Here is a 16,195-nt window from a genome sequence, read left to right as displayed (position 1 = left end):
AAAGGTGCCCTGACACTTGCACGACTTTGATCTGCGCACTTGCATGCACTCTACCGTTCAGGAGAGTAAACTCATCCCAAACCATTGTAAACTGTGTGCGGCTTTGTGCAATTGCACAAAGAAAATTTTGAAATGTTCAAAATGTCCGTCATGCATTAATTACATGAACCTCACCTGAACTTTGAGCAAACAATTAAAAAAACACTGCGTGTGAGTGCGAGAGATTGTGTCAGTGGATTGCATCAGAGCACAGCTCATCTGATCGATTATAGCGAGATGTTAAATCTATCATAAACATACTTTTACAGCTGCTCATTAGAAGGAATGAACATGCAACTGTTTTACCAAGCCATTACAATATAAACATTACAAATAACTACCTTTTAGACTGTCCCAAATATGTTCTCCACCTCATGAAGCACACAAGAGAGAGAAAGAGAGAGATTCCGGAAGTGATTAGTGGTGTTTTCAACAGCCAACCTCTGAGAGAAAATGTTACTGTAAATCCACTACAAAATAATTATTTTATATACGCAACATCCAGCGCACAAAGCACAGCATCCAGCTGGGAACACAGTGGGTAGGATTGTTATGGCGTCAGATCAGTGACAAAACCCCACTTGCGCAAAAAAATGCATTCACAAGTAGATATTAACTGCATGTGCAAATAATCACTCCGCGCACTTATCGCTCTGCGTGCGCAAATTATCTCTGCTCACGCACACAAAGGTGCTGCATGCGAGGACCAGCAAAAACCTGTGGTTTTGGCACTTGATTTTAATGTGCAGGCTGATGGCCTGTTGGAGCAGAGCGGATCCACACACCACGACAGCTGACCACTGAGGGAACATGAGGTCCTGACTGCTCAAACTGTCTGATTACCATAAATAAACCACTAAAATCAATTCTGCTTACCTTTGACCCCAAGCTGACAGCAGACCTCACCTGAAGACCCACACAAGCCAAAAGCTGTGTCAGAGGAAAAGTCACATCCATTCAGCACCCAGAGCAGGAAGTTCATATGACAAACAACTCACCGAAAACAAGTGAGCAATGAAAAGTACATTTTAATACAACATCAATTATTATCAAAGACGACAAGCAGAGAAGACTTTAATGGGGTCCACGAGTATTTGGACAATGAAACACAAAGAGTCGCTGGAGCCAAAGAACCATGAGGGTTCAAAAACAAATATCACTTTAATCATTTAGGAATTAGAGACATTTTCATACACAGTCACTTCAGAGGTTGTAAGTAATTAGACACATCGTCACTGTTACAGCCAGACCTCTTTAGTCAAGTCAGGAGATGGATACATGAACATTTCAAACTCAATGACTATGTCTTGGACTTCATTCACAACAACCATTAAGAAGTACAGTATAAACAATGTGGTATTGTGTGGTAAGAAGCAGTTGAGTGAGGGAAGCAACCAAGACACCTGTACAACTCTAAGCTGTTCTAGGCTTCTGTGGATGTGATTGGAGAAACTGTCTATTGTGCAATATTTTCCTGTTCCATTAAAAGTTCGGTAGGTCCTTGGTACAAAGAAAAAAAGAGATCACTCCAGGATTCAGTCTCCCATGGTGCCTTCTGGCAATTTCACATCGTCATTTCAAGAGCATCATTCCACCTAAATATTTAGGATGTTGGACTGGAACTGGATTAAACATGAGGGCTTCATGATATGACTATCTGGACATTTCTGGAAGTTAAATGTGTGGGATTGTGAGTAAAAGCTCAGACCAGTTCCAGATGAGGTCTCAGGACTGAAACCCGGTAGATAGTCTTCCTGCTGTCTACTCCATTTTATTATTTTTGTATGCACCAGAGTGTTTTAGGTGGAACCTTCAAAGTAAACATCAGAAAACACTAATGACAACGGCTCATTAGCAGTAGACCAATCAGAATGCAGCATGTTCAGTTCCGACCAATAGACACTCCAGTTTTCTATAAACAAATCGCTTGCTGCTTTTGTGGGACACGTGATTGTTAGCAGTGATGTTACTTAGTAATGCATTACTCTAATCTTACCCGCTTTTTTTTCAGTAACGAGTAATCTAATGCGTAATCTTTCCAAATCAGTAATCAGATTAAAGTTGCTTCTCCAAGTCACTATGCGTTACTATTAATTTTGTATTTTGGGTCGATCATAGCTTTTAAAACCGGTCCGTGAGCAGGGGGAGGTCAGGGTTTGGTTAATGCCCACTTCACCCAGTTTCAGTGAGCTGCGAGGTTTTTTCCTCCACTGTGCAGCAGCTCTGAGTTGAAAAACAGTTGTCTCTCAAAGCTGTGGTTTGATACACAACAATGATTTTTACAACCATGGTTGTCTCTCATGGTTTTACAAAGACATTTTTAGGCTTTTATCCTTTAAAACTCTGTGCTGCTGCGTGTCTCCTCACTAAAAACAGCTGATCCATGGCACAGTACTAATGCTTTTTTGTGCACCCAAATACACCTCAGTCTCTTTGTGAGGATGACATGATGTAAAAAATGCTGATAAAACTTTCTTACCTTCCAATCTGGTCATGTTTTTCTGCATAAATAAACGTTATCCATTGTTCGTTCAAACAGCAAACCAGGGGCAAATTTCATGTGGGAATGAGGCGTGAGTATTTTTTTTTTTTTTGAGGGGGGGCAGGTCTCTACATCAGCCTGAGATTAAAGGTTTACTTTTGAATACATTTTTTCATTCATACTATTACTACTAATAATACTACTTATAATAAGAATAATTTCAACAACTGAAAGGTTTAGAAAGAATTTAATTAGAAAAATGTTAGAAAGAATTTAGTAGTTACATTTTTAAACAATGCTGGTGAAATTGTAAGTGTTACCATTACAGTGCTGTCAACAGTTAAATATGAGGTCAAGAAAGAGGTCTTTATTTTATTTTTTATAAAGCAAGTATTTATGTTCATTGAAAACGAGAAAGGGCAACTATATCAATCAATCAATCAATCAATCAATCAATCAATTTTATTTATATAGCGCCAAATCACAACAAACAGTTGCCCCAAGGCGCCATACAATAATTATGTAAAAACCCCAACGGTCAAAACGACCCCCTGTGAGCAAGCACTTGGCGACAGTGGGAAGGAAAAACTCCCTTTTAACAGGAAGAAACCTCCAGCAGAACCAGGCTCAGGGAGGGGCAGTCTTCTGCTGGGACTGGTTGGGGCTGAGGGAGAGAACCAGGAAAAAGACATGTTGTGGAGGGGAGCAGAGATCAATCACTAATGATTAAATGCAGAGTGGTGCATACAGAGCAAAAAGAGAAGAAACACCAGTGCATTATGGGAACCCCCCCAGCAGTCTACGTCTATAGCAGCATAACTAAGGGATGGTTCAGGGTCACCTGATCCAGCCCTAACTATAAGCTTTAGCAAAAAAGGAAAGTTTTAAGCCTAATCTTAAAAGTAGAGAGGGTGTCCTGTCTCCCTGATCTGAATTGGGAGCTGGTTCCACAGGAGAGGAGCCTGAAAGCTGAAGGCTCTGCCTCCCATTCTACTCTTACAAACCCTAGGAACTACAAGTAAGCCTGCAGTCTGAGAGCGAGCGCTCTATTGGGGTGATATGGTACTATGAGGTCCCTAAGATAAGATGGGACCTGATTATTCAAAACCTTATAAGTAAGAAGAAGAATTTAAAATTCTATTCTAGAATTACAGAAGCCAATGAAGAGAGGCCAATATGGGTGAGATATGCTCTCTCCTTCTAGTCCCCATTAATACTCTAGCTGCAGCATTTTGAATTAACTGAAGGCTTTTCAGGGAACTTTTAGGACAACCTGATAATAATGAATTACAATAGTCCAGCCTAGAGGAAATAAATGCTGAATTAGTTTTTCAGCATCACTCTGAGACAAGACCTTTCTAATTTTAGAGATATTGCGTAAATGCAAAAAAGCAGCCCTACATATTTGTTTAATATGCACTATGAATGACATATCCTGATCAAAAATGACTCCAAGATTTCTCACAGTATTACTAGAGGTCAGGGTAATGCCATCCAGAGTAAGGATCTGGTTAGACACCATGTTTCTAAGATTTGTGGGGCCAAGTACAATAACTCAGTTTTATCTGAGTTTAAAAGGCAGGAAATTAGAGGTCATCCATGTATTTATGTCTGTAAGACAATCCTGCAGTTTAACTAATTGGTGTGTGTCCTCCTGGCTTCATGGATAGATAAGCTGGGTATCATCTGCATAAACAATGAAAATTAAGCAATGCTGTCTAATAATACTGCCTAAGGGAAGCATGTATAAAGTGAATAAAATTGGTCCTAGCACAGAACCTTGTGGAACTCCATAATTAACCTTAGTCTGTGAAGAAGATTCCCCATTTACATGAACAAATTGTAATCTATTAGATAAATATGGTTCAAAACCACCGCAGCGCAGTGCCTTAATACCTATGGCATGCTCTAATCTCTGTAATAACATTTTATGGTCAACAGTATCAAAACTATAAAGCGAGTTTTGGCAAAACAGGTTATCATTTTCATCTTGAGGTGGCGGGGGGTTGTTGTTGGCAGCTGCTGAAAGTAACTAAGAAAGTAACTAGTAATCTAACTTAGTTACTTTTAAAATTGAGTAATTAGTAAAGTAACTAAGTTACTTTATCAAGGAGTAATCAGTAATTGGATTATTTTTTCAAAGTTACTATGGCAACAGTGTTTATTAGAGTGTTACTTATATTCCATTCAAGAATTCAACCTTCAGTGTGACAACACAGAACAGAGAAAAGCAGATCAGCGGCCGTGTGGAGTTAAATCACAGTCCGTGTTCCACTGCCACCGCTTATTCTGCATCAGCATGCTAACATCTATCTCACACTTTAACTTGTCATTGCAGATGAAGCTGAGTGAAAAACTATCATTTAAGAATGACAGCAGAAAGTGTGCGTGCGTGTGCGTGCGTGTGTGTGTGTGTGTGTGTGCGTGCGTGTGCGTGCGTGTGTGGTGTGTGTGTGTGTGTGTGCGTGCGTGTGCGTGCGTGCGTGTGTGTGTGTGTGTGTGTGTGTGTGTGTGTGTGTGTGTGTGCGTGCGTGTGCTGTGCGTGTGCGTGCGTGTGTGTGTGAGATGGGGTGGGTCTTCTTTAACCACATTGCTTTTGTTAAACTGTTTCACACTCCACTCGGTGCCGGGCACTGAGGTAATTTCACACTTGACAGGCCTTTTGCTGGTGCCTGGCACCCTGGTGATGTTGCCATGGAGACAAGGCAGAAGCTACTGGCAGAGTGAGTGCATTAAGTGGCTGTTTAACATGGAACAGAGGATGCAGCAGCTCATCTGTTGATGATTTGACTCCTGGGCTGTTAGAAAAAATGTCATTATCGCAGGTGTCCGAGCAGGCGGCGCAGCGTTCCGCCATCTTATTATGTGCACAGGGGTCACTGCAGGGTCACACATAAAAGGATTTCTGTCAGCAATGAGAGTGCGCAGATACTGCAGACCAAAGGTTTGCAGCGAGTGAAGCTGCTTTACCTGCAGCAAACGCAACACGCTGACTTCAGCAAATTTACAGGAACAAAACAAATTGCGTGTAGCTGAGGACGGCAGCGGCATTTGTCAAATCCATGGTGACCATGGACACACCCAGCTGCCCTGATGATGAGCCGAGCTCAGAGGGAGTGTTGAGCGGGGATGGGTATTGATAAGATTTTATTGATATTGATACCATTATCGATTCCGCTTATCGATCCGATTCCTTATCGATTCCCTTATTGATGCCTCCTGTGAATTATCTGTGTGCTACAAGTAGGCTTTACAGGTTTTCTATGTCAACAACATTTTATTGAGTCTTAAAGTAAATAAATATGAAATTTGTCACTGGATCCTTGATTTCTGGATATAAATAGAAGTCAAAAGCATTTCCTTTCAGATATTAATGGCATGAATGTCTCTCCATACATCTGAGCTGAGCTCAGCTGGCTGCTGGAGTCTGCAGGTCTGCAGCCATGCAGTCTTGGGCTGCTGCACATTAGTCAGGACATTGTATTTTGGGAGGAAAAAAACATTTTGATTGATTGCAGTATGGCAATGTTTGGAAAGAGGTGTCATTTGATTTAAATGGCATGTCGCTTTGAAGTTATTAATTTGGAAACAGACTATCTTTCTAACTTGACTCAGCGGCACAGCGTTTGGAGCAACAGAACAGACGATGATTCTCGTTTCTTTCTCGCAACAAGAGTCCCAGTTAGTGACTTTAACCCACACAAAAGTGACTCAAGATTGACATATTTTAATGGCTTTGAGAGGGGTTAAAAAGCAGAGTTGGTGCTTCTGAAGAGGAGCGAAGCAAAGATCCAACAAAGCAGCAGATTGGAGCACTACTTCATTGGTTCAATGTTCAAGGCAGATACGCAGTGCAGAAGCGGTTGATTACAGACCCCTGGGTCTGTAATCAATGTAGAGAAATGATCATTTTCCCGACAAACTCCCTCAAAAGCAACGGTCGCTCAGAAGGACTGATAAGGGAATCGTTAAGCAAAAAGGCTATTGATGTTGGTGGATTGAATCATTTCTTAATGATACCCAAAAAGAACTGGTTCTCGATACCCAGCCCTACTGTATTCTTCTCAAAAGCACCGCGTTCAGTTGGAGCAAAGCTTTCCAAATGACTTTATATCACCAACCAAACTTACAAGCTTACGGTCAAGGTTGGGTAGGATTACTTTAAAAGAATACATGTGGATTACATGTATGTATGTATATACATTTGGATTACTTGTAATCTGATTACTTTTGGATTACATTTCAAAGTAATCCTACCCAACCCTGCTTATGGTTAAAAACCCGAAAAGAACAGGTTCCCGATACCCAACACTAGTGCGGACAGTCCAAATCTGGTGCTGTTTCAAAACTTGGACCATAAGCCTGGAGTTTGATAATCTTAGATCTGACCTGTGTGCCACAGCAGGCGTAGAAGACAGCGTAAAAGACAATGACAGGAGCAGGACATAGCAGACGCTGAAGACCAAGGCCAAAAGACATAAGTGGAAGGAATCTGGTTCCTGTTGTGGACAAAAGCTGACTTGGTGGAGTTGTATTCCAGTTGTAGCGTGATGTGCACACGTGTCAGTCCGGAGACAAACAACACACCAGCTGGGAAGCGTAAAGGCAGTTTGTTTATAAGTCTGTCACCAAAAGGCAGACAGTTTTGGTACACACACAGACACTGAAAAACATTCTCAGGTACTGAAAAAAAATCATAAAAATACAGAAAAGCAGTTCTGAGTTTAATATAATATGGGAGGAAAAATATCCAAACAATGCCCATCAGTTTGCTGTAATCAGACAACTATTTCGTCACCATGGATATTCACTTTGAAAACTACATGAAACATTGACCAGATGTGACCACTGCTGGCTTTTTCCTGACTGCCACCAAGAGAAGATCTGACTTTTTAACATCATACTGTTAGTAGGGACAGCTGAGAAGTTCTGAGCCTGATCCAGAAAAAGTAGGGCGTGGTTCTCAATCTTTTGCATTCTGACAAGCATTTCTCGAGAACACGTGACATTTTGACTGACTGGGTACAATGTTGAGAACTGGGTCAGCCTCAGAACTACTCAACAACAAAAGACTGGGAAAGTTCATGAATGTTCAAAGAACACCTAATTGGAAACAGGTGAGTGTCATGATTGGGTATAAAAGGAGCTGTTGGGAAAGTGTAGTGACATGGACCCACAACAGGGGGGCGTAAATGAACGGACAATGGATAAGCCAAAATATAACAATTTAATGTTGCAAATTGTGCACAACGGAGTACAGACAAATGCAGTTTGAGAATGATAGTCAATTATACGAAAAGTGACGTGTGGGCAGGCTCGAGGATAGAAGACGTCCGTCCAGAGAAGAGCCGGGTCACACACGGCTTCCACCGCCAACGAATCTGAAGAACACCGGAGCCGACAAGCCCTGAATCTCTAGGTGGCCACCGTCTCCAGCTGTCAGACCTGGTACGGCTGGCAGGAAGCAGAGACAGTTAATGGTGGGTGTGTGGATACACACCCAGTAAATCCTCACACACAGATACAGTTCCTCCGGGAGGGAGCACCTCCACCTCCGAAGTAGGAACACACTAGCAGCTCCTGTTACCACTTATCTGGATGGAGTGAGAGGCGAAGACGTCGCTTCTCTCACTACACGCCAACCCAGCAGAGTGCACCACAGGAAAAACGGCTGCAAAACAGATCAGACGTAAGTCACAGTAGGGATACAGCAGAGAATATTACCTAAGTAGTAGATGATATCTCGGCAGCGAGGTGGAATTGCTGCCCGGCTTTTATGGTGATGTGGTGATGATAAGTGACAGCTGGTGCTGTTGATGAGTGACAGCTGTCACTCCCAGTTGCTCCGGCGCCCTCTCGTGCCTGAGAGGTCAGGGCTGTCAAGGGACTAACCACCTGACTGTAATCCTTAATGAACCTCCTGTAGAAATTTGCAAAGCTGAGGAACTGATGCAGCTTCCTACGGCTTGTTGGTTGGGGCCAGTCTCTCATCGCCGCAACCTTGGCCGGATCAGGGGCGACGGAGTTGGAGGAGATTATGAACCCCAGGAAGGACAAAGAAGTGCAGTGGAACTCGCACTTCTCGCCCTTTACAAACAGCCGGTTCTCCAGCAACCGCTGCAGCACCTGACGTACATGCTGGACATGGGTCTCAGGATCCGGGGAGAAGATGAGTATATCGTCCCCAAAAGGCTCAGCCATTCACAAGCAAAGATGGGGCGAGGATCACAACTTTGTGAACAACTGCGTGAAAAAATAGTCCAACAGTTTAAGAACAATGTTTCTCAACATTCCATTGCAAGAAATTTAGGGATTCCATCATCTACAGTCCATACTGTAATCAGAAGATTCAAAGAATCTGGAGAACTTTCTACATGTACGCGGCAAGGCCAAAAAACAACACTGAATGCCTGTGACCTTCAGTCCCTGAGGCGACACTGCATTAAAAACCAACATCATTGTGTAAAGGGTCTTATCGCGTGGGCTCAGGAACACTTCAGAAAGCCATTGTCAGTTAACACAGTTCGCCACTACATCTACGAGTGCAAGTTAAAACTCTACCATGCAAAGTGAAAGACAAACATCAACAACATCCAGAAATGCCGCCACCTTCTCTGGGCCCGAGCTCATTTGAAATGGACAGATGCAAAGTGGAAAAGTGTGCTGTGGTCTGATGAGTCCACATTTCAAATTGTCATGGACGTCGTGTCCTCTGGACAAAAGAGGAAAACTACCATCCAGATTGTTACCAGCGCAAAGTTCAAAAGCCAGCATCTGTAATGGTATGGGGGTGCGTTAACGCCCATGGCATGGACAACTTACACATCTCTGATGGAACCATCTATGCTGAAAGGTACATCCATGTTTTGGAGCAACACATGCTGCCATCCAAGCAGCGTCTTTTTCAGGGACGTCCCTGCTTAATTCAGCAAGACAATGCCAAGCCACATTCTGCATGTGTTCCAACAGTGTGGCTTCTGTAACGTATTTATTCATTTATTGGAGACACTTTGCTTTACAGATATTCAGGACTCGCAAAGGGGAACCATAAAAACTGTAACATGTATGTATGGAATAAATTATACTGAATCACACTCACACAGGGGTCCATTATAATGTATTTATTTAAATCTTTATGCCTCCACAAAGGAGCACCAAAAATGTAGCATTTAGTTACGGAATAAAACGCAATCGGCTCACACTAGGGAACCATTAAATGTAGCAGTTTATAGTGAATAAGTAATTAAACTCCCAAAGTGAATTACATTGGACTAGGGCCAATATAATGGGTCACCAAAATAATTAATTTAGGGTTTAATACTTATTATTTAATCAGGAATCGGGGGCACCACCTATTTTTAGCATAGGTAATATAATTTAAACATTCATTAATTTATCAGTCTCAAATGAATTTATCCGTCTCAATTTAATTGAATCAATCTCTGATCTGAAGTCTGAATTCTCACGATACGGTTGACCAAGAGTTTCCTTCTTAACACAAAATAAGCCACAGCAGAAAATATTTACAATTTATTTACAATTTATACAAGAAATGAACATTTTACTGGCATTTTCTGGACAGTGATTGAAAATAAGTTCATTCAGGGAAACAATTTTCTTACTCACTCATGAGACGTTGGAAGAGAGATAAAGCTTAAAACTTTAAATAAATAAATCTGATTGGAATTTAGTGATGAATTTTGAAGCCAATTATGCAGAAAAATATTAAGCATGAATATGTTAACCCCTTAACGCCCATCGTCGCATATATGCTACAATCTCTGACTCAAATATGCACCTTACCAAATTGACCTGTATGCCTGTTGTTGCAAATTTGCAACATACCATCATTATTATTATAACATTATAACATAAAATCATTACCAGACTACCCAATATTACTATCTAGTTTTTGTGCAAAAGTGAAATTAATAATCTCAACATTATTTACCATCTACTTAAAGGCAAAAACACACACAAAACATTTTTTATATACAGCTATATAAATTCGGGTGTTAAGGGGTTAAAAAAGAAGCGGAGCCAAAGGCTTAAAATTAGCGACATTGTATCCATAGACTATCAGGTTTGACAGGCAAGACGGGCTGGACAAAATGCAGGACGCAGGTACATAGCTCAGTGGAGTTAAGGCGTTTATACTCGGTAAACAGGCTGGAGTAGGTAGACAGACAGGCAGTCCAAAAAGAGCAACAGTAACAAAAACATCAGGCTTAGGTGTGGTCGAGGTACACAGGCATGTAGTCAAAAAACACGATGAGGCAAATGAAGCAAGGCAAGGAAATACAAGAAACAGAGGTGGAAAGAGGCACAAGGCGCTACAATCTGGCGAGGGAGTAAGGCACAATGGGGAGCTTAAATACACCCAGTTGATGAGGTGTAGATAGAGAACAGGTGTGCATGGAACACACCAGAAGGAGGGTGTGGCCAGACAGACGGAAACACCCACCACCAAGTGCCAGCAGAGACATACAGGAAAGACAGAACCAAACAGAAAAAAACCCCAGCAAGAGAATAAACAAAATGTAACTGAAAAACACAAAGTCAAGAAATAAAAGCTGGCAAAACCCAAATCCTGACAAACCATTTTTGTGGAACCGTCAACTGGGTCACTTAGCTGCTGTTGAAGAGGTTTTGGGATGGTCTGATCCATCCGTTGTGGATGTCCATGCTCTGGGCAGTGTGAGCTCACCTGGGTCGGAGGGGTTAACTCAGAGGTGTCCCCAAGTGATCCCAGGGCTTGGGTCGGCTGGCTTTGCCAACAGTTAGCTGCTGGGTTGAAATCAGCTCCGTTGTCAGCTTGCAGGAACCCAGAGGAAGAACGTGTTTGTTGAAAATGGTGTCTGGTAGCTTTAAAAAATTGTTGGAGCCAAATTAAAGTCTTTGTGAATTTAGAAAAAAAAAACTTTAAGAGCAATGAAAATTATGAAAAGGAGAAGTCGCTTTTCTGTAAATTCGCTCTTAATTTGAAAAGCTCAGCTCGGAAGTTCTCTTAAGAATTCAAAAGACTTGATGCACCTTAAAGCATCAGGTTAAAACTTTACGTTTGTCCAAAAGTAAAGAATGAATGAATGCCACGTGGTAGCTTATCTTAGCTTAGCTTAGCACTGGGGCCTGGGCCCAAAAAATATCTAAAAATTAAGCGTTTACAAAGAAGAAAGCAGAGAGAAGGAGGTTGAAGCAGCAGAAGAAGGGGGCAGAAGAAGAGAGGCTAAAGAAGGGCTCTGTCCTAACTTCTTAAAGGTGGACTGACGTCACCAAACTCCGCCCATTTTGGGTGTGTGTAATCTCACAGAAACTTCATGTCTTCAAAAGAGGGCAGACAGAAATGATTCAACTATTTAAACACATTAATTAATTTGAAATACGAGGTCTGTTAGAAAAGTATCGGACCTTTTTATTTTTTTTGCAAAAACCATATGGATTTGAATCACGTGTGATTGCATCAGCCAAGCTTAAACCTTTGTGCACATGTGTAAGTTTTTTCATGCCTGTCGGTTGCGTCATTCGCCTGTGAGCAGGCTTTGTGTGAGCAGTGGTCCACCCCCTCGTCGGATTTTTATTGCGAATAAATGTCTGAACGATTTGGAGCTTTGCTGCATCAATTTTTTCCAGAAACTGTGAGAGACCTCCAGGTGGACACCATTCGGAAAATTCAGATGGCTTTCAGGGACCATTTTATGGGGATTACACAGATTAAGGAGTGCTCCAGCCAGTTTAAAGACTGCCCACAGCGTCTGAGAACGCGCCGCGCTCTGAGCGCTGATCGACAGGCTGACACCCCGCTGAAACAACCAGATCATTTCCAACGTGAAGGCTTTGTTAATCCAGGACGTTGTCTGACTTACACAAAAAAGGCATAAGGCGTGGACATCAGCACTTTTTTTTGGCACATTCCACTGTTACAGGAGTTTTTTTCATGGAAAAAGAAGCGGACGGATGCGCCACCGTGCCGCTCATGGCGCGGGACAAAACCACCTCCGTGTTGGTCTCACAGGACGGCTTTGAGATGGATTTCAGATGGCTGTCGGTGGCTTTTTAGTCATGTGACTATCCGAGAAATTGAGCATGGCATGAGCTGGACATGCCCCAACATGTCCTGTGAGGCTTCATCACGGCATTGCTTTGCGCCATGCGGCACTGCTGTGATGCACTTGATGTGCTGGCCCATGGATGGTCTTAAGGGCTTCATAAAAGGAGCGCATGTCTCCGGCATCGGCATGTTGTTGTGTCTTCTCCGCAACAGCTACCCACCAGTCGTTCTGCAGTATGCGGAGCTTGCTTTGCAGTGTGGAGCAGGCATTTCTGTAAGCTGTCTTGGTAGAGTGGTCATCAGGTTTAGCTAAAAGAGTCTTGTGGCATGCACGTTTCTTTTGTAGTAGTTCCTGGATCTGTGCATCAGACTCATCAAACCAGTCTTTATTTTTCCTGGCTGAGAAGCCCACTACTTCTGCTGCTGTCTCCTGAAGGATGGTCTTTAATCTCATCCACTGTTGTTCAGGGTCGTCAGGCAGGCCTTCTTCTCCACCCAGTCTCTCCTCTAGTTTGGCCTGGAACTCCATTTTTGTGTCTATGTCTTGCAGCTTGTGGACTTGTAGCTTCTTAAATTGTGGGCCTTTCTTCTTAGGAGGGGGCTTGAAAGTGAAAGCAATCTTGGAACGGACCAAGCGATCATCTGTATAGCAATCCGCGCTAGGCATCACCGTGGTATGTAGTACGTCTCTTCTATCACGCTGTCGCGTCAGAACGTAGTCCAGAAGGTGCCAGTATTTGGAGCGTGGGTGTCTCCAGGTTGCTTTGAATCTCTCTTTCTGTTGGAACAGGCTGTTGGTGATCGTCAAGTCATGTGCAGAGCAGAACTCCAGCAGCAGGCGGCCATTGTCATTACAGTTGCCTATGCCATGTTTCCCTAGCACATCCTTCCATACATCAGAATCGCGGCCCACTCTGGCGTTGAAATCTCTCATTATGAGGAGCTTGTCCTGGGTGTCAATGCGCTGTAGAAGGTTGTGCAGATCGCTATAGAAAGCCTCCTTAACTCTGATGTCAGCCTGCATGGTTGGGGCATACACACTAACAATAGTGACAAAATCCTTGTTGTTGATGGGGAGCTGGAGTGACATGAGTTGGTCAGAATGTCCAACTGGCAAACTGTGTAACCTATGTGCTATGGCGCTCTTAATCATGAAGGACGATCGCTATTGTCTGAGTCTATCATTGTGCGTACATTCCAGCACGCGATTTTCATGTTCTTTGTTTTTCTTTTCGCACCGCGTGTAGTGATGCCCATTGGCAGCGGTGAGCCAACCGGGTCTAGTGAGACAAGCCATGTTTAGACCACCTTTTCTAGGTCTGTCTCCATGTGGAGATGTGGACAAATAACCATGACATAATTAACAATGTTAAACATAAATATATGCAACAGTTTAAACAGTTTAGTTGTTCTAAGGAGAGCACGAGAACTCCAGGCTTTCACAGTAAAAAACAGGTCTTGCACAGTAAAGTGTTCACAGTCTGATCATTTTACTGCTTTGATTCCAAACCCTGGAAGTGTCTCATCATAGAACGGAGCCAACATGATCCAACTACTGACGTTAGAAATGTTTACATACCATTTTCTGTCCACACCGTGACTTCTTTCGGCTATTTAAGCTGTTATGTTTCTTCAAAAACACTGTCTTCTTACCAGTGTGAACGGCGTCGGCGGTCTGTTATATGCATTGACCTGTGAACCAGATGTGTTGGGGGGGGGTCTGCTGTTGTGCTGACATTGAACCTGTCCACCTGCTGTGCTGTCCATCCAGGTGTTGATGCATGTGCACAGTGTGCTCCAGCCCTAATGGTGATAAGTCACTGTCTTCATCCCGAAGGAGGTGAATTCCACCATCATTGGCCAGTTCAGAAGTATTGCACTCCTGAACGTCGAAGGCAAGATCTTCTTTGCCATCCTTGCCAAGAGGTTGACCAGCTACCTCACAAACAACAGGTACATTGACACCAGCTGCCAGAAGGCCGGGGTGCCAGGCTTCCCAGGGTGCGTGGAACACTCGGCTGTAATATGGGAGCAGATCCAGCGAGCAAAAAGAGAGAAAAGTGACCTGCATGTAGTTTGGCTAGATCTTGCCAATGCATACAGGTCAGTCCCCCACCAGCTCATCGAATTTGCCCTGGAATTCTTCTATATCCCTGTCTGCATTCGTGCCCTAGTGTCAAGCTACTTCGCAGACCTTCAGATGTGCTGTACCCATCAAGATTTCATCACAAGCTGGCAACGACAGGAAGTTGGTATTTTCATGGGATGTTCAATCTCCCCCATCCTGTTCGTTACAGCCTTTGAGATCATCCTCATAGGGGCAAGGAAGATGGTGGGAGGGGTGAAATTACCTTCTGGACAAAGGCTGCCACCAGTGAGAAGCTATATGGATGATGTCACCACCATCCTCCAGACAGCAACATGCACGGCGAGACTGCTGAAGTGGATCGACGAGCTTGTGGGCTGGGCAAGAATGAAAATCAAACCTGCAATGTCACGTAGCCTATCCCTAAGGAAAGGGGTCAGGAGCGACCATACCATCTTTGTCGCAGGTGGCGAGGAGATTCCGTTGCTGGCTAGCCAACCCATCCGCAGCCTCAGGCGGACCTATACGGCAGACCTCTCCGACAAGCAGATGGGGGATGCAGTGAGGAAGCAGCTTGCCGATGGCTTGGCAAGGATCAGCGAGAGTCAGCTCCCTGGCAAGTACAAAATATGGATCTACCAACTCATGCTGTATCCAAGGGTGATGTGGCCACTGAAAATGTGTGAAGTCCCCTCGTCAGTGGCAGATCAGATGGACAGATTAGCAAACCTGTACATCAAGAAGTGGCTGGGACTGCCGAGATGCCTTTCGGACGTGGGGCTATTCGGGAGGAACACGCTGCAACTGCCTTTTCAATCCATCAGCCAGGGATACAGGCAGAAAAAGGCCCGACTGGTGCTGGAGCTAAGGGATTCCACTGACCAGCTAGTGAGAGCAGCTGGCTCTCAAGTGCGAACAGGGAGGAAGTGGAAAGCCCAGGAGGAGGTTGACATGGCCGTCAGCAGGTTGAAACACCGGGAGGTCATTGGACGAGTCCAGGAGGGTCGAGCAGGTTTGGGTGGAGGCGAGGCCCCCATCTTCTGGTCCAAGGCCTCCAAGGAACAATGAAGAGCCATGGTGGTGGCAGAGGTGGCAAGGACGGAGCAAGACCGGCTACGTGTCAAAGCGGTGGCTCAAAGCCGTCAAGGAGGCTGGATGACTTGGGAAGGCGTCACAGAAAGGCCCATGTCATGGGCTGACCTGTGGAAGATCCCCCAGGCCAGACTCAGCTTCCTTATCAGGGCCACCTACGACACCCTGCCTTGTCCCTGAAACCTCCACTTATGGTTTGGTATGGAAGAAAGCTGCCCCCTGTGCAACACCATCAATGCAGGCCTCCAGCATATCCTCTCAGGCTGTAAGACCGCACTATCTCAAGGCCGCTACAGGTGGCAGCATGACCTGGTGCTGAAAAAGCTGGCAGAGGTGGCAGAGGCATGCAGACAACGGGCCAAGAGCAAACCTCCTGTCCCAGCGAGACCTCCCATCCCTTTTGTCAGAGCTGGGGAGAACCCCAAACTCACCCACCAGAGAGTAACAT

At 44.0% G+C, this 16,195-nt stretch overlaps 1 long non-coding RNA gene across 1 annotated transcript; it reads left to right on the top strand.

Annotated features, from left to right (window-relative positions):
• Positions 1-3,002: 3,002 nt before the first annotated feature.
• LOC117520051 lies at positions 3,003-14,184 on the top strand. Its single transcript, XR_004563517.1, has 3 exons — positions 3,003-3,014; positions 10,654-10,657; positions 14,025-14,184. It is a non-coding gene; the product is annotated as an uncharacterized LOC117520051 (long non-coding RNA).
• The last annotated feature ends 2,011 nt before the right edge of the window (positions 14,185-16,195 follow it).

The sequence above is a fragment of the Thalassophryne amazonica genome, chromosome 11 (genome assembly GCF_902500255.1).
Source record: "Thalassophryne amazonica chromosome 11, fThaAma1.1, whole genome shotgun sequence".
NCBI lineage: Eukaryota > Metazoa > Chordata > Actinopteri > Batrachoidiformes > Batrachoididae > Thalassophryne > Thalassophryne amazonica.
This window is presented reverse-complemented; position numbering and strand designations above follow the sequence as displayed.